Source organism: Phragmites australis, chromosome 10, assembly GCF_958298935.1.
Source record: "Phragmites australis chromosome 10, lpPhrAust1.1, whole genome shotgun sequence".
Classification (NCBI taxonomy): Eukaryota; Viridiplantae; Streptophyta; class Magnoliopsida; order Poales; family Poaceae; genus Phragmites; species Phragmites australis.
Window position 1 is genome coordinate 31,795,650 of NC_084930.1, and position 19,039 is coordinate 31,814,688.

A 19,039-nucleotide genomic window follows, 5' to 3' on the forward strand; every position below is an offset into this window, starting at 1 on the left:
CGGTCGAATTTTCCAATCTGTCAAACGTATTTCTCGAATTTCAGTGAAATTCAACCAAAAAACTAAAAAATGGTTTAATCTTGTAAAATCAATAACTAATTCATCTAAGCTTCAAATCAAGTGAAACAAATTTTGTTATTTTTCTTGTAATATGATCTACATGATAAAAGTATTTATAATCATAAAGAAGTTGAATATTTTCTATGAGAAAATGTATTTGCTAAACCTAGCTAAATACATAGTTAATTATTTGTTAATCCAAAAATCATGAAACCAACTTACATGATCCTATGTCTTTTAAAAATACATGAACTCATGAAATAGTTATTGTAACATGCAGGATTGTGTAAATATGTTGCAAATAGATTAATTCATAACTAACCTATCACACCTCCAAATTAGTGAAACTAATTTTATTAGTTTACTTATACTATGCTTTATATAGAAAAAATAATAGTAGACATGAAAAAAATAATTAAAATATTCTTTCTTAACATGTTCACTTTATACTTGTGAATATTTTAAAAATTATGGAGAAATTAATAAAACTCTAAATGAAGCGAAATAAATTTTAAAGGTCATCTTAAGATACGTCCTACCTCAGAAAAATATGTGTTTACATGTTAAGACTTTTCTTATTGTGATAAGCCAAATCATCATGTTCATGTGGCCCATTTCAATTTTTTTTCAAATTTCCTCCATATAAATATGATGCAAACGACATTATTTTTTAAAAAAAATCACATAAGGCATCAAGTATTTTTCAATTTTTTAATGATTTTTTATTTTTTAATCCAAATTCAAAAACCAGTCGAATTCATAATTCGGTGCGGACCAAATTGACCTATTATCACAAATATTGAGCAATTTTCGATGAATTTTCGAATCCTGCCCCCATCAGCATTGTCTTCTTTTCTCTCAACATCGTGTCAACAGCCTCCCAGCTCTCCCCCACTGTGCCAAAAAATAAGGATTTGGCGCTTCAATTATGTGCTTTTAAGGATATACAACACTTCATTATAACTGACATTTTGATATCGGTAGGCCAATTATCTTAAAATAGATGTATTATTATCTGTTTAATTTCGAATTCGAATGAAAAAGATCCCATGCAACAAAAATATAAAGTTTTTTTGAGGGAGCAAAAAATATAAAGTTTGGTATGAATATCCTAGGTCCACTATCTCGGCACTGTTTTGCTTTTAACGGGTACCTCCCTAACCAATCTAACAAAAGTTATCCGACTCCAGTAGTTTTGAATTCGACAAATATCGGAGACATCTTTTTGAATCTTCATCCTGTTAATGATCGCCATGTTAAAGCCTGATCGTCACCAGATAAAGTCGCCACGCTTGTTATTACGCATCTGGCTGATGATATTACTCCCGCTGCAGCTACAGCGAGAGATGAATGTCCCGGATGCGATTGCTGCATGTACACCACTCGGCAGGATCCTCCACAGCCTTACGCTGATCGATATCCATCGAGTTACAATTGGAAGGAGCACGTACTTGTACCAAAAGGTTTTTTGAACGTGTAACTGTCGACGAGTCTCACACAGCTCGAACAATTAATCTGGACGCGGCAGGATTTTAGCTGATTTGAAATCGGTATGTAGTATGCAGCTTGTAGACGAGCTCGAACATCGTTGTGTACGTTTGGAGGGCCGTGCTCTCTTCTTCATAAAAAACTATAAAAAAAACGTAATTTTACGCAACAAATCCGGATTATTGCTCTTCTATTTGTGAAATGTTTCATAAAAGAAATTATGCAATAAATCTTTTTTTTGTTAATAAAGACATTTATATCTTCCTAACGTATCACACAACCACGCTTTCATATGTGGAGTACTTAAGAATGCTTTGGTTTATATTTGGATTATGTTGTTACATTATTCAGTATAACTTTTCGCTTGGCTGAAAAAATCCATTTGTTTCTCTATTTCTAATTTATTTGGGTCATGCTATCCTAGCTTTACATTGTGGCAACTAAACAAGGTACGTAGACACCATCTACATTCTTGAACAAACCTAATAATATATGATGTTTAATTTCTTGCCTAGCAGAAAAAAAAAGATAATATAAAACTCATCATTAGTTCAGACCATATGAGAAATCAAGTGGAAACGTATTTTGGTTTGTATGTGATGATGTATCGATAATAGTTATGTGTCTTGAATTTAGTTAGCATATGTGTGGATACTTGTTTTTATTTATGTCTAACTCGATTGGGTGGTGTTTGGAATTGGTGAATTTTTCTTTGTATGCAAAAAAAAATTATACATATCGAAAGTTTTAGTGTGAACATCGGATGTCTAGGTGTTCACCGAAAGTTCCAGTGTGGGAAGTATGTACTCGCCAGACTATTTCTTATAGAGACTATTTTTTTTGGCGAAATTGAAGCCCGAAGGTCCGATGAATGTGGTGGCTACACTAAAGTATTTTCAGTGCTGAAACAGAAATAAAAGCAAACACTGGATGGTACGATGATGGACTTTACGAGCACTGGAATATCTTCTGTATAGAGGAGATTTTTGACACCAAGTTTAATTATGAATGCTGGATAGTACGGTGCTGAGATTGTAAACACTGGAGAATGCACTATATATTTTGTTGCAGAGAGATTGCAGAAGGGTGGTTCGGTGGATTGGCACACACCGGATTATCCAGTGATGGATATGAGATCACCAAAAGCTTTTTACCGCGTCTTTTCTTGCAGAGAGCAAAGTTTTCCTAGAATAGATAGTGTTATACTCCTCGGATGATCCGGTGTTCACATTTACTGCAGGATGTACTCTGAGTTGAAGTTTTTTTTCTAACCTAGAGATGTGTTTTGGAGTGTAGAGAAATATATTTGCTTGTTTCAAAGTGTGCAGGTAATAGATGCAACTAAGATGTCGACGACGGGTGATCGAGGCTAAGTGGGTGCTTGGTGCCGAACGATTAAGGAGAGCCGAACAGAGTCAAGAATGATCCTAGCTGTACACACGAAGGTCAAGCAAATCATGAAATGGAGGATGAAGATGGCATGTTGATAAAGTCAAATAAAGGAGATATCGGTATAAGTGACAAGGCGGCCTGAGAGATCGGGAGTGGAACAGACTTACTGGTGATCAAAATTGCAAGACGGAGGACACATGTTATCATTAGAGCACTAGCTTTAGGTGAAAGCAAGTGGAGGCTAGTTACGCTTTGAGAAGCGTGCTAGGGTTTCGCTGTTTGGTCTTAAAAACGTAGGAGGATTGGAGGAATACGTGGCACCATCACGAAGCTTGTGTCGAGGCGAAGCTAAGTCATAAAGGCGTCACGGTCGTCCGATGAATAGAAAAGAAAATGGACTGAAATAACATTGGTGGTAGATAGAAGTGTATTATAAGAGAAGCGTATTTTGGAAAAAAAGATAGAAAACTTAGAGATCAAATTTTCTAAGCCTATAAATAAAGAGGTATGACTATGAGAGAGATTGAACCGGCCATTTGAACCCCTTGTACCACCCATATGAGAGTATTATGCTAAAGTTTTAGTGGAGAGGATGATGAGTGCTTAACATATGTAATAGGTAAGAATTTTGAGATGTCTTTGTAATCCATTTAAAATAGGGCTGATCTCTTAAAGTAGTGAAGTTTATTTTGTTTCATATGCTTGAATTCTCATCTTCTAGTTTTTCTTTTTTTTTCTTACCTTGTATGTAAGTTTTTCCTTTCTGATTTTGATTTTCGTTTATTTTTGAGCTGAAATTTTTGTTCCCGCTGATTTGGGCTGAAAATTTTCCTCGTGAGGTCATTTTTCTTGTTGCTAGAGCTATAAAATTCATATACACACGCTTATATGGTAGGGTCTTAAATTCATTTGCCTTAGACAATCAATTTGGAGAGTTTCATTGCTCGGTGTTTATCTTTTTTTATTTCTTTGCTAGTTGTGATATTTCGAGTACTAAGACACATGGATTGATCTTAAATGGAACCTATAGTTCATATACTATCCATAAAGTCATGTTGTCTCTATTTTCTTTTATTAAAATTTCTCTCGATTTTTTTCTTACATTTGAGTTTTGAGGTACGTTGGATGATCTAAATAGAGAAAGACTATCAATTTTACAAGTAATTTATTGAGATGTTTATTCACCGCTCTTAGTTTTCAATCTCGTTCCTACCCATCTCAATGGTTAAAAAAATATTTTCTCCCACAAAGTTTATGGCACCTCAATTAAAGTCGGCAACATCTCACTGGTCGTTCCTATCTATGCACCCCGGCCGTACAACACCGGCTTGAACTCGATCGTTGTTAACTGATGTCTCCTCCCAGCCGTCGCCTTATTAATCCGTCCAAGGATCAGTCGAGGCCACCATGTCGCCCATGGCGGCAGCAAATGCTGGTCTGGTCCCGGCCTAAAGCTTCTACCGAATCAATGCTGGCTGCGAGTTCATTCATTCATTGCGAGATGGATCGAACGATCAATGGGACTCTTGACACAACCCGACCTGCTGCGTCGTCGTCGTCAATCGTCTCGGCCACTATCATGGCGCGCGTGTTTTATGCCTACCTCTACAGCAATTTAGTTTGTCCTTTAACACTTGCCAATGGAATTGATGGCGGATCGAAGGTGCGACCATTGCCCGCAGTAGATTTCTCCCGGCCAGGGCCGCCGGCCGGCCCCCCTACACGTTCTCATTTATGGAACGGATCCGATGGGACACTACCGGAGTTAATGAGAACGATACGCGCGCTCGCAGTACAAGTGTGGGGCTGAAGATCGGATTTTGCATCCCCCAGCTAGGACATAGATTAGTGTGTGGCATCTACATGTATATCCACACCTCCTATTCTTCAATCGTGTTAAAACGTTGATAGTTTTAACATGCGGGGATTAGCTTCCGTAAGAGATTTCATGGCTGCCGGACTTAGAGGGTATTTGTGGGGTGGTGACGGTAGACACGGGCAGGATGGCGAGACGGTGGGGATGTCACCAATCGTGGGAGGCAGAGGATCATCGGTTAGATGATGGTAGGATGGGAGAGACGTGACGATGACCCTACCTACGAATCCCGGTTAGCGCGGCAGGGCAGCAGCTGTGGATTCGACGGTGGCATCCTAGCTACGAGAAAAAATGGGCGGGGCAGTGGCTACAAGAAAAGGTGGGTGAGGCAGAGGCGAACCGACCTGACGCAAGGAGACATAAGGAAGAAGGCCGATGGAAGGAAGAAGAGCAATGCGTGCAGGAGGTTGAAGCAAGAAAGATCAGCAGCCGTCCAATTTAGATCCAAACGTAACACATGTGAACCGAACCAAACGTTTTTCAGTCATCTAGAAATTAGCATCAGCCGTCTATATCCTATCAGAAAATATCGTGCACCTATGCTCATACGAACTGCATTTGGCCAAGCAATCGTGACTTTCTTCTAGGGTTGCAAATGGGACGTATAATTTTGACTGACTTCGACCAACCGAACAAAAGCATTTAGAGTGCATATGGAAAGATGGAAAAGCAGTACTGTGACTAACTCTAACTCTAAGAAAATATATGGAATTAGACATGTGATGAACGATATCTATTCATTTCCACCCTAATTGTGAACTTAAATAGGGTTTGCACTAAACATTTACACATGGGTGAGGCAACACGATATTTTTTTTAACACACACGCCTGCGCACATGCGTACGTAAAATTAATAAAAATTGCTTTCAATATTAAATATATTATTATTATTATTACGGTTCAAAATAGTGTTTTAATAATATTAAATTAATTTTTTACTGTTTATAGCAAACAATACTAAATAGTATCTAAATAGTACCAAATAGTATCTAAATAGTAATTCTTAATATAAAATTATATGCAGGAAGTAAACGAGTTAATATTATATCTTACACCATCTTGCGCTAACGATAAATATTGTTAATGAATAATAACTCTAATTTGAATAGTAAAATAAAATAAAATAAATAATAATTTTCTTCTTTTACAGTCTCATATAATATTGGTGATATTACTTATCAATACATTCGTATATATACTTTTTTTATTTTAGATTTTGCCTATGTCCGACAATATACATTATATCTTTATCTGATAGTGGAATTTCAAATCTTTCATCATAAGTCTTCTTCATTTCTTCAAATTTATCATTCATCTCCTTTCTTAATTCTTTTAGAATTTCTTCTTTCATTTCTATCTTTCATTGTGATGATATTGAATCAAATTTGTAAGAAATCATTCTGAAATAGTAAGAGGAGTAAATTATTATATAGAACCAGCATCAAAAGATTATATTCAGAAATTTAAAAGAGCAAAGAATTAAAAAAAAATACCAACAACAGCACCTTGTAAAATTATAAAAAAAAGAAGGATCTTAAAAAAACCTACATATAAAGAATACTTGATGAAAGATATAGATCATTTGGATGGGTCATATATAAAAGATGTTGATCTGTGTAAACTTCTACTTTCTCTTATTGCCCCTAATTTTAATAACTCCTCAACATGCATTTTAAACTCTTCTATATCTTTTGGAGTGTCTTCTATATGGCATGTTTTGATTATATAATCTGGGTTTAATATGTTAATTTTATATACAATAGAGTTCTTATCATAATATTTTATTGGTATTTCTTCAATTATTTGGATATCTTTCAATCTTTATACAATCTTCTCTATATCCTTTTTAGATTTTATGTCTTTGTACTAATTTGGTGCAAATGATTGTAATCATATGTATTCGACACAAAAATTTGTTATGTAATATTCTTCTAAGCTTGAGTTTTAACGATAGATAGTGTAAATAAAAATATATTAGTTTGCGATGATAAAATCAAAGACGACGAGTCAATATATTCAATCATAGAAACTGATAAGATTGAAAACAATAAGGCTGACTACAAGTCAAATAATGATGAAATTGACTTAATAGACGAATTAGCAAGTCTAACAATAGAAATGATGGATCAAGAAAGTTATGGTCATGATTGGATTAGAGGAAAGAAGGATTATAATATAAAATGTGTTTTTTATATACTACCCAAGTCAAGAAAATAAAGCTACATGCAGCATATATGTAAAACAAGCATGCTTTGAATGCTTGAAAGCAAAAAAGCAAAAATGGAGAAAAGAGCTAGAGCTAGAACCAGATGAAAAAATAATGTCCAACAGAGTAAGAATATTAGAAAACACAGTAAATAAATTAGAAGTAGAATTAGAGGATCTGAAAACCAAAATGGACAATACAGATTTGAAAGAAGATAAGTTCATAGAAAATACTGAATGCTAAGAGCAAACTGTAGCATTAAAAGTAGTAGAGGAGACAAGATAATCCAGTTAAAAGATGCTATAACAAACTTTGGAAATAAGTATATAGTTTAGCTACCATTTAAAGAAATATTAGGAATAAGAATTCCAGTAAAAGTAAAATTAAGGCCAAATATTACCTATAAAATATTGATATTAGTAGACACGGGATGCAAAATAATATTATTCATGATAAATACTTTGTAAAATATCCTGATATAGTACATACGATAGATGATAATAAAGCAGAGACATCTACTGATATGTTATGATCGTTTATCATAGATAGGTCTTGTATTGTAATTTCAACTATTATGTATTTTGTGTCATTTATTAATATATATATATATATATAGGAAAACTAGTCTGTACTCCCGAGAGTACATACTCCCTACTATGATATACCACATAAATAAACTGGATATACTCATTTATCACTATGAGTATACTTATATACTCATTCTAAGGTACTCCAATGTGAATTACATGAAAAAATTGAAATGAAGTCCATCAATTTTAATAGATTTTGATAATACCTTCATATTTGTACATAAAATGTAATATACTCAAAAAATATGTACAAACCACCTAAAAAAGTATGCGTACGACTTGGATGATGTTATATACTCACATGCTTTATGTACATACCATTTATCACATGAGATACTTTCTATGTTATGATATACATATGTGAGAGTACATACTCCCGGGAGTACCAAATATACTATATATGAAGGTATCCCCGCTTGCGGTGTTCATCCATCGACATGCACTATTCCTTCAGTCTCAAGCTCCTTCAGCCTTGATTCTTGCATCAGGGAGGCTGACCATATCTCAGTTAGGAGCTCTGTCTCATCAAGCTGCTTGGATGAGGCATCAGCAGACTTCATGTCAGACTCCTCCTCCGGCAAGGAGGGAGCGGGGGTCTTCGAAGGAGAACCATAATCCATGATTTCCCGACGGCGGTGAATGTATGGGAGGAGAAAGATGGACGTTTGTGCGAAAAGGTTGACGATGAGGGCAAGGAATGATCGCTACAATTCCGGCTAGTACGGGTAAATAGCCCAAAACTTATTGTATTTTGGCAACCACTATCGTCTCTGTGACGCCTCGATCGGCATGAAAGGCAGAGTGGCAATATCATGGGAATCTCTACACGCCCGTCTAACTTCTGCAAGGCATTAAATCCGCCTATACCCGTTGGTTCAAAATTTGAAAGGTTTTTTAACTCTACTCGGAATCGGGTGTCAACTAATCGAGCTTTTAGTCATTTCTTGTGCTTCGAGTGCGGTCACTAGTAGGGCGTTCAACCCAATTGTGTTTCCACTCAATACTCAGAATAGGATCCATTCTTACTTAATTCTCTCGACTGCAAGCCTGAACCACCTTACTCGACCAGGCTTAGGCTTGACGGTACTCTAGTGGGAAATTGCAGAAACCCTTCCTCCCGAGTAGAGTTAGGGGGCTACTGTCGAATATCTAACTATGTGGTATATATGTATAAAGAGTATACTATATACGGATAAGGTATGTTGTGTGCATGTTTAACAACTTTGGATATTACGAAACTGGTCTACGGTACCTGATACTCCTGAAGATCTAGTAACATATACAAAGGTCTTGATTGGTTACCCAACTTGAGAACAACTAGTATCCCAGCCGGATTTATCTGATCTTTTTTGGTGAAAAAGATGAAGGATTCTTTATCAACTACGGTGAGATAGGAGGTGGTACAAGACCCCTATATATAAGGTGGGGACCCATACCCCCGAGGGAGGCTCTCTTTTCTCGAAGGAGGACAGCTCATCTGTAACTCGACGCAAGCAACTAGGGCCACAAGATATACTCGACAACTTCCTCATTAGTCTAGTTAGATCCCATCTACTCATTGTAATAGATCTAGACACCTTGCTTGTACTCGAGTGAATATAAATACATCATCAACTACACATGACGTAGGGTATTACTCCAATTGGGTGCTCAAACCTGTATAAATCGGGTGTGCCTCATCTCCTGTTTGATTCCTGAATCATGAAGGCAACCCCGTTATTCTTACAAACATATTGTCTGGGAAAAACCCTCGACATATCTCTAAGCTGACTTTGCATCTCCGTGAAAAATTGTCTGTGTAGTTCATGTGTGTGTGTGTGTGTGTGTGTTACAATAGCAATGATGATTGAAGGTATTATTTCTATAGTCCTAAATTTCAGGCAACTAGGGCTAAATAATGAGCCAGCTCGGCTCGTTTAGATAACGAGCTAGCTAGGCTCGGCTCGTTAACATAACGAGCAGAAAAGCCAGCTTGACTCGGCTTGTTTGCCACGTGAGCAGCTCGTTACTAGGATGAAAAGAATATAAACATCCACTGAAAAATGCATCAATAAAATTATACAACAATATTAATGACATCTATAAGCATAGTACTTCTTTGCATGGTTTAATCACAGGTATAATTGTTGTAAGCTGAATCTCTTCTGAATGTTTTTCAAATCCACATGCAGCACATCAGCAGACAGATCCACATATACATATATATACATACATATATATATATACATACATATATATATATATACATACATATATATATATATATATATTCTGCTACGGGAACAAAACATTTCGTCAAAAAATATATGAAAAAATGTTCCTCACACATCCGTCTATACATTCAAAGCCTGAAGGAATGATCAATGGAAAAAATAAAAGATAAGAGTTACATCGTAATGAGGAGCTGACCAATAGAAAACCAAGTAGGCTAGTGAGGAGCCTATCCATCGAAGATGAAGATTTTCAATGAGCAAACTGATGACCACAGTCAAAGGGAGCAATATGATGTAGACGATGGCCCTGGCTCGAGCCAGCTCGTTATCTAAACGAGTTAAAACTCTGGCTCGGCTTGTTAGATTTTGGAACGATTCGAGTTGAGCCAGACACAAGCTAAGCTAGCTTGCGAGCTTCGAGCTTTTCGTTTAGCCCCACAGGCAACTGAAATCGAGAGGCTTCTCGGTCAATGTGTGTGAACGTGCATGGCATTATTTTTCGCGGGATTTCTCCATTTGCAACCTTAGAGGGAGATTGGCGGGTGACAGGCCAGCCTGACGAAGGAGGCTAGCACGGGGTGAGGCACTAGGGATATCGCCAGATGGGCTAGTGCCAGAACGAGGAAGGTAAGTTGATGGTCTCAATAGAGTCAAGTTAGCGCGATGGGGGTGACGGGCGTGGATCCGATAGCAGGGACGTCGCTGGAGACAGCCAAAGACAGATGGGGCGGGGGAGAGAGAGGAGGCTATCACGTGAGAGGGAAATGTCACTTGAGAGAGCGGAGGCAGGACCAAGGGCGGATTTTGGCCCTGGTCAACTGGGTCCGCGACCCCAGTTGTGGCCCAAAAAATCTGAGTAACCCCCTCAATTTTCCATGCCCCAAGCATATATTCCATTGAGTGGCTCAAGCCTCCACTTAGCCCACGACCTAGACAGGAGTTGCCCAAGCCCAAACTCATTCTTTTCTCTTGCTCGGTCGTCGCTCAGCCCAGTCTACTTCCTGCTTGGCCTGTCGCTCTATTCGCTCCCCTCCATCTCTCTGACTCGACTCGACCGATAACTCTCAGCCCTAGCGGCGGTGCCAATCCCTAGTGCCAGCGGCCCAGGGCCCTAGCTGATAGGGAGGTGCACACGACACTCGCACCAGGGGGCAGCTGCAGGACTGGGCTGCCGAGCAAGGGCCAGGCACACGGGCGCATGACCGCCTAAGGGTAGCGCAGGTAGGCAGGGTCGCAGGGGGCAACGGGCAGTCGCTAGCTGGCGCCCAGCACCGGCATTCAGGCTGGCAGGGCCGCCTACGTTGGCCAGAAGGGCGCAGGCCACAGGGGGCAGGCCAGCTGCCATCAGCCTAGCATATCAAGCACCGTAGCAGCCAACAGGGCTTGGCACTCAGCAGGTGATTGCTCCCCTCTCCAATTCCCCATTCCTTCTCTAGTTAGATTATTTTTTGTATCATTTGCACATATTGAAATCTGATGGCATTTATGTTGCACATTGTAGTTAATTGGTAGTACAATTACACCATGAAGAGGATCAAGACATTTTCATCTTATTGTGCTTATTTGAATTGCAGGAACTATGCTCGGGCTATATGAGGACAGTAGATACAAGTCTGAATCAAAAAATGTGCATCTGAAACAAGTAGATCTTATTAGATTGGGTTCTAGTCTAGAGGTGGATCAGAAACTTACACTACAACATAATATGTCATCAGTGCTGGCTCAAAAACCCCATCAGTACCGGTTTTTAAGCCGACACTGATTACTCGGCACTGATAATCTATGATTATCAGTGCCGGTTATATAACTAGCACTGATTCCAGTATCAGTGCCGGTTCTCAACAGAGAACCGACATTGATACTGACACTATCAGTATCGGTTCTTTTTACCAGCCGAGACTAATACATATTACAGGGACAAAAAAAAGCTCACATCTTAGAAATAAAAATGATTTCAGCTGAACATGCCCGAATTTCATGTTCACAGTTCAATACAGAGAGGTACAACAGGTTTGAAGTCCACATGTCTAACAAGAATGGAACTGAATAGGTTCAATTCATAGTTTAAGTTCCAGAACTGAACTGATACACCAAATTGAAAACAAAAATAAAGCAACTGTGTAGTAACAAGGAAATCGTAGATTGATACACCGAAAGACCGAAATCCATCCATGCATCCATGGTTTGATGCAATACTTATAAAATTTGCAATTGCAAAAATAGTATAAACTTCAATACTGATGCAATATATATGAACTGATTTAGTGTTTGACAGATGACACGGTGGTTTACATACTCTTCAAAAGACAGAAATCCCAATGACATGTATATGTGGCTACAAGCTAGTGAGCCATGAACTACACTTCAGCTCTCGAATCAGTCAAGGAACACGATTACGGTTCTGTACTACGCAGAGCTCCAAGAGAACCAAGAAGCAGCAGCGTGTAAGAAGGGCATGGTGCGCGGTGGCTTACCGCCCTTGCTGACGCGCGCGGGGGCGGCAGCGACGGCGACGGCGAGCCAGGCGCGGAGCACGGGCGCCACCACACTTGTGCGCCACCACGCCATGACGCGCATCCCGATCTGCTGCTGTTGCTACCGTCGCTACCTACTCGCCGGCGCCGCACGGCTCGGCAGGCCGCCGGGCCGACCGCCCAGCCTCGCCGTGGTTGAGACCCGCTGCCGCAGGCTTAGCCTCGTCGTGGGTGAGACCTGCCACCGCAGGCTCACGAGGAGCCTGCCTTTGTCTTTCTGAGCTTGACCTCTCCCAAATACTCCTGTATCTGCATAAGGTAATCAAGCACTCAATTGTTGAACAACAAAATCCATTAGAAAAGTGAATCTAGACTACAGGTTCGCGAGCGTGGATCTAGACTCCATCTGAGAGAGAGAGAGAGATCGAGATCGATCAAGAGAGAGATAAGGCTGAGAGCTTCAGCGGGTGAGGGGTGACTGGTGAGGAGATAAGGCGTACAACGGACTCGAGATTTATTTGTTTTACCTTCGTAAAATTTCAGGTCCGACTAAAGTTATCAGTGTCGGTCCTACTAACAACCGGCGCTGCTGTACGCGGACTCGAGACTTATTCGTTTTAGCTCTGTAAAATTTCGTATCCGACCGAGGTTATCAGTGCCGGTCCTACTAATGAACCGGCGCTGATAAAAGTTATCAGTACTGGTCCATATTTATGAACCGGCACTAAAGTATCAGTGCTAGTTAGTAACTAGAACCAGCACTAATAATGAATATCAGTGCTGGTTTAACCTGACTCCATCATTGATCGAGCTCAAAATATTACGAACCGGCACTGATACTTCATCAGTGCCGGTTTGTATCTAACCGGTACTGATAGTGCGGTATGAATAACCTATTCTATTATAGTGTTAAGCACGCTAACAATCTTTTGTCGAGTGTGATATTTGGGAGAGAGCTTGTGAACTCTCCTCCTGCCAATGTTCTTACCCCGGGTCAGTAGATCTTTTCTGTGAATGTCTAGTACTCTCCATAGATGCTTTTGTGGTATTTACTTACTACAGTCCTCATTCGTCCTTTAAGTTGTGCTTGCGGAGGAGCCATCAAAGATCGCTTGTACATACAGTGATGTGTTCACTGCCACAATATTATATGTGGAGAAATACAAAGAGTTAAAGATGGTTTCCTACTTAGGAGTTGCTGCAACTTCTGCTAACCCTCCTCACTTTATCCACTTGTGTTACAAACCCACTGGTGGGAAACGTCTCGAGAAAGATAGCTATCATTGGGAAGGGTCTAACTTTTGACAGGTTTGTAATACTTTCATCTTGTTTCATGAATTTAGTACAATGATAGATACATTTAGAAGAATATGTTGATATACTTTGTCATGAAGTTAATTTTCTTAATAATTGTTGCTTGTTCTTATACTTGATTCACCTATGACTTCAGTGGTGTGGCTACAACATTAAGACTAGGTCAGGTTGCAGCATTGAACTGATAAAATTTGACATGGGAGGCTCTACGGTAGTATTTGGTGCAGCTAAAGCTTTGGGCCAAATCAAGCCCCCTGGAGTAGAGGTACTTCAGTTTTTAAATTCTATAGGAGTAATATCTTAGTAGACCTTGTTTAGTGTATTTGCTAAATGCCAATAATTTTCCCTTCTCACATGTTCACTTTATAGTTACTGCCTGTGAAAATATGATTAGTGGTACAGACATGAGACCTGGTGACTGCTTCCAACGGGATGACCATTAAGGTATGTTTCTTCGAGCACATTGTGTCTGCTCCCAATGGGAGTACTTATTAATTAGGTAATTACTTTTATATCATTACAAATTTTTATGTAGTTTGTTGTATCGTATAAGTATGGAGTTGAAATACCATCAAAATTGTTTATTTTTATATCATTGCACGTTTGGGTGGTTTATTAGGCACTTAGTTGTTGGACTGGGTCTTGCTGGATGCAGCCACTGGGCGGGAGGTTGAAGAAGGATCGAACCGCCGATGACATCGACTGAAAAAAAGGGGAAAACAGTCGCCTCAAAAATAGCATTTGTCTTATTTCTAAAGCTACATACCACTCGTATTGGTGCTTGCCATATCAACAAAATTATAAGACGAATGAAAGAGATAAGAAGAAATGACCCGAGCGTCTTGTGCAAGATATAACCCATTTCCACAAGAAGCACACGTTTTGGCCCGGTGAAAACAGACAATCAACAACTAAAACTTGAGAAGACTATGCTACAGTCGATTACACTCAACGGGTCCAACAATCTTTGTTCTTCTTTCCGACAGCTTAGCCTTTCTTCTTCCACACGACCTCAACCATGTGTCGACTCATTCTAACCCTAGCCTCACCAGCGGCGTACGTGCACAACAGTCGAGTGTAAGAAGGCGTGTATTCATTCGATTGAAGCTGAGGAAATATGTTAAAGTTCTGTGGTACTATTTAAGTCCAGTATATCATTAATTGTGTGTACGAGAACACTTACATCTCTAACGAGGTGGAACACTATCAGCACCTCTTGACATAAAGAATAAATTTGAGGGGGACACCTAGTGCTCGAGCAGAAGCACTACAAGATCTCTAACTTCTCCTAGTTAGGATTTCTGTTTTTAAGTGACCAACGGTTTAGTTTCTTTTGTATATATATTTTTATACCAAAAGCCTTGTCGGAAATTCTTAATCGGTAATGTTTTATCGTGATTTGTTTTCACCATTGGGAAATATCCTATTGACACTAAAAATAGTCTCGGCCAATTGAGAAAGTTCTAAAGGAATGGATTAAATCGTCGGCCACCCCCCAGGTAAAGTCGGAGATCTTGTAGTGCATGCAGCTACTGCCTACTAAACCTTGTGGCGCCCCTAGCATCGAAATCTAGTCGTATGATAAGTAATAGATATTTTTTATGAGATTATTATCTCGTGTTAGTGTTTCCCGTGAGGCCGTTAGCAATACCCTGGATTGCTACGCCACTGCCTGATACAACAGCTTAACATGCAATGATTTGGACTGGAGATAGCCTAACAAGTAGATCAAAGCGGCAGTTCGGTTGGTACTCGGGTACACGACGTACATGGCAACAGCAGCGTATCCAGCTCCTAAATTTGCACCGCACGCACGCACTTGAGGAGTCCGTCCAGCCGGCATGTGCGCGTGTGCGTAGATTTTGGGACCTGGTGCTCGATACGCGTACGTGCGTACTGAATGCAAAATCCAAGTAGGTGCATGCATGATTTTTGACGGAGTTTTCATTTTTGTATCTCGCAAATGGGATTGAGAATGGTATTGATTTTTTTTTTAAACAGAGAAATCAAGTGAAGAAGTGTCTTAGTTTTCACGTGATGAGTATTGATAACAGTTGATGTATCTTAAACTTAGTTAGCATGTGTTTATAGATGCTTGTTCTTATTCTGTATTTGGAATTGACAAATTCTTCTATGTACGTAGAAAAATTACGCACATCGGAAATTTCAGTGCGAACATCGTATATTCCGGTGTTTACCGGAAGTTCTGGTGTTTGCAGTGTATACTCGTCGGACTATTTCTTGTAGAGAGCATTTTTTCGGACGAAATTAGAGATCAATGCACCGGAATACCCGGTGAGTGTGGTGGTTACACCAGAGAGTATCACCGGAGCATTTTTCAGTGGTAACCCAGAAATAAAAACAAACACCGGATAGTCCGGTGATGGACTTTGAGAGCGCTGGAATATTTTCTGCAGGGAGGGAATTTTTGGCGTCAAGTCTGATTATGTACGCCGAATAGTCCAGTGTTGTAATTGTGAATACCGAAGAAAGCATCAGACCTTTTGTTACAGAGAGGTTGCAGGAGGGTGGTTCAGTGAATTGGCACACATCGGCTTATCCGATGATGAATATGAGATCATCGAAAACTTTCACTGGACCTTTTCTTGCAGAGAATAAATTTTTCCTGGAACAGATAATGTTACACTCATCGGATGGTCCGGTGTTCATGAGCAGAACACACCGGAACATCCGGTGTTCATTTTTTCTGCAGAATGTGCTCTGAGTTGAAATTTTTGATTTTGTGCTAATCTGGAGATATTTTGGAGTGTGAAAAAATATGTTTGCTTGTTTCATGGTGTGTAGATGATGGATGCAACTTGATGGTCGACGACGGGTGATCGGAACTAAGCGGGTGTTTTAATGCCGAATGATCAAGAAGGGCCGAACGGAGAAAGAGTGATCCTAGCTGTACATATGAAGGTTAAACAAAACATTAAACGGAGGATGAAGATGGTGTGTTAACAAAGTCAAGCGAAGGAGATGCCGGTACAAGTGATAAGACGGCCCGAGGGATCGAGAGCGGAAGAGACTTGCCGACGGTCAAGATCGCAAGATGGATGACACGTGTCATCATCGGAGGGCATGGTTTAGGTGGAAGCAAGTGACAGCTAGTAACACTTTGAGAAGCGTGCTAGGGTTTCGCGGTTTGATCTCAAAACTGTGGGATGACTGGAGGAGTACGTGACACCATCGCGAAGATTGCGTTGAGGCAAAGATAAGTCATAAAGGTTTATTTTTTTCGTTGCCTCTAGACAAACAATTTGGAGAGTTTCGTTGCTCGGTGCTCATCTTTTTTTTTTCTTAGCTAGTTATGATCTTTCAAATGTTAAGACATATGTATTGGTCTTAAATGAAACCTATATTTTATATACTATCTGTAGAGTTATGTTGACTCATTTTTTTCTTATTAAAATTTCTTTTAATTTTTGTTTCTACTTCAGTTTAAAGATACGTTGAGTGATCTAAATAGAAAAAAATTATCGATCATAAGAAGTTTATTGAGATATCTATTCATCCATCTCTAATCGCTCTATGTAAAATTTCACGTATGATTTTTGACGGAATTTTTAAGTTTCCAACTTTTAACTGGATTTCACGCGCTGCCATGTAAGGCCATCTCCAGCAACTACCTCAAATTTTCATCCTCAAAAATACTATTACAGCATCCTCTATCACTATTACAGCATCTCTTATTTTTTCATCTCCAGCAGCTACCCCATTTCCTACCTTCTACTCCTCTTTTTCTCTCTCCGAGCCTGCTATCAGCCTTTTGTAAACAGTGTTGCTACAGTACTGCTACAGTACCAGACGCGTTTTTTCCTTCACACCCACTGTCAGTCCCTGTGAGCAGTGTGCTACAGTGGCCCGTAGAAATACAGAATTGCCTGCTGGAGTTGGCCTAACCATCGTAGACTAGCAATTACCGCGATGCGTTCCCTGCGGCTTAGGTAACACACTGACAGTGTACACCAATAAATGCATCTACAGTCTAATCAGACAGCCTGACGCTGATGGAGTAAAGTCTCTCTCTCTGAAATGATGGGTGCAGGTCTCTGGGCCGGGCTCGTAGATATAGCTGTTGTTGAGCCCTGGGTACGGTATCGTACCGTACGTATAGATCTGTTCTTCAAGATCTCGTATCTTCTACACCCAAGTACACAGTGGCGCTGTGTACGGAGTTTGCCCTTGCGAGTCTGTAGTTGAAGCCGGATGATCGTCTCGAGTCTCAACTGCTGCGTGATGTCCGAACTGGAGCGGCAACTGCAACGCGCTCGATCGGGTTCGAATTTCGAAGATCTGCTCGTATTATTCCAAAGTCAACCCCCAACGTGTGCCAGGCTATGGGTGCCGGGTTGTGCGTGCATGCTTCAGTTGTGATCTATTTCACAGAGCGTTGGGTAGACACCCGATTAAGTTTTTTTTTCTTTTCGTTTTTCTTTGAACGAATCGTAAGGTAGATCATATATTGAATCAAATCTCAGGTAATTCTAAGTCCACTGAACTAACTGCCCGCCGGGCATGTATGGGTCGGACAGATTGTGAGCGTAGCAACAGGAAGTGGCTCGAGTTTTCAGTTTTCACCCTCGTTTCAAGGAGTGTGATTTTAGAGTTGCTATGTATATGATTCGTCCCTTCTTGAGCATTGGTTTTTTTTCTTTTTTCGAATGACCATAATTATTGGTTTTTGCTCGTTGCTCTAGCTAGGTTAGAGCATGAAGTACTGTTTAGTAGATAGATGCTGGCGTCAGTCCTGACCTAATTCTGACTAGATTGTGAATATTTAGACTTTTTTTTTTTTGCTTGTAGCTGTGATGAATGTCTGAACTGATCATTATCCGCTTCACTCACCCGGCCCTAACATCTTGCGCTTGTTCCGTTCACCTTGTTCCTTCTCTCGTCGCCGATCATGGCGCTGCAGATGCATTAAACCAGAAGTTAACTTGGCATATATAAGCCCAGGCTTTTTTATGATCAGGGCAGGGCAGCCTTTGATCGACTAGCAGTTCAGCACCAAGAAAAGGTGTCTAATTATTAAACACGCGCTTGATGCATGATTGACCGATCTCGATCGGATCATATGATCTTCGTACGCGCGCTGTGAGAGATATGGGGGAATAAGGCTGGGCTGTACACGGTCGATCGATCGGAACGCGCGCAGCTGCAATGGCAACGAAGCATGCATTGACTCCCGGCCGAGATCATCTCTTCAGAAGCATTTTTTTTGGATTCGACCATGCATTCATTCACGGCAGCGCGCGCGGGGAGCTCGCTAGCCAGGGACCATCCGATCTGCAGTTCTGCACCCACTCTCTCTCTCTCTCTCTCTCTCTCTCTCTCTCTCTCTCTCTCTCTCTCTCTCTCTCTCTCTCTCTCTCTCTCTCTCTCTCTCTCTCTCTGCGCGCACGTACGTACGACGAGTACG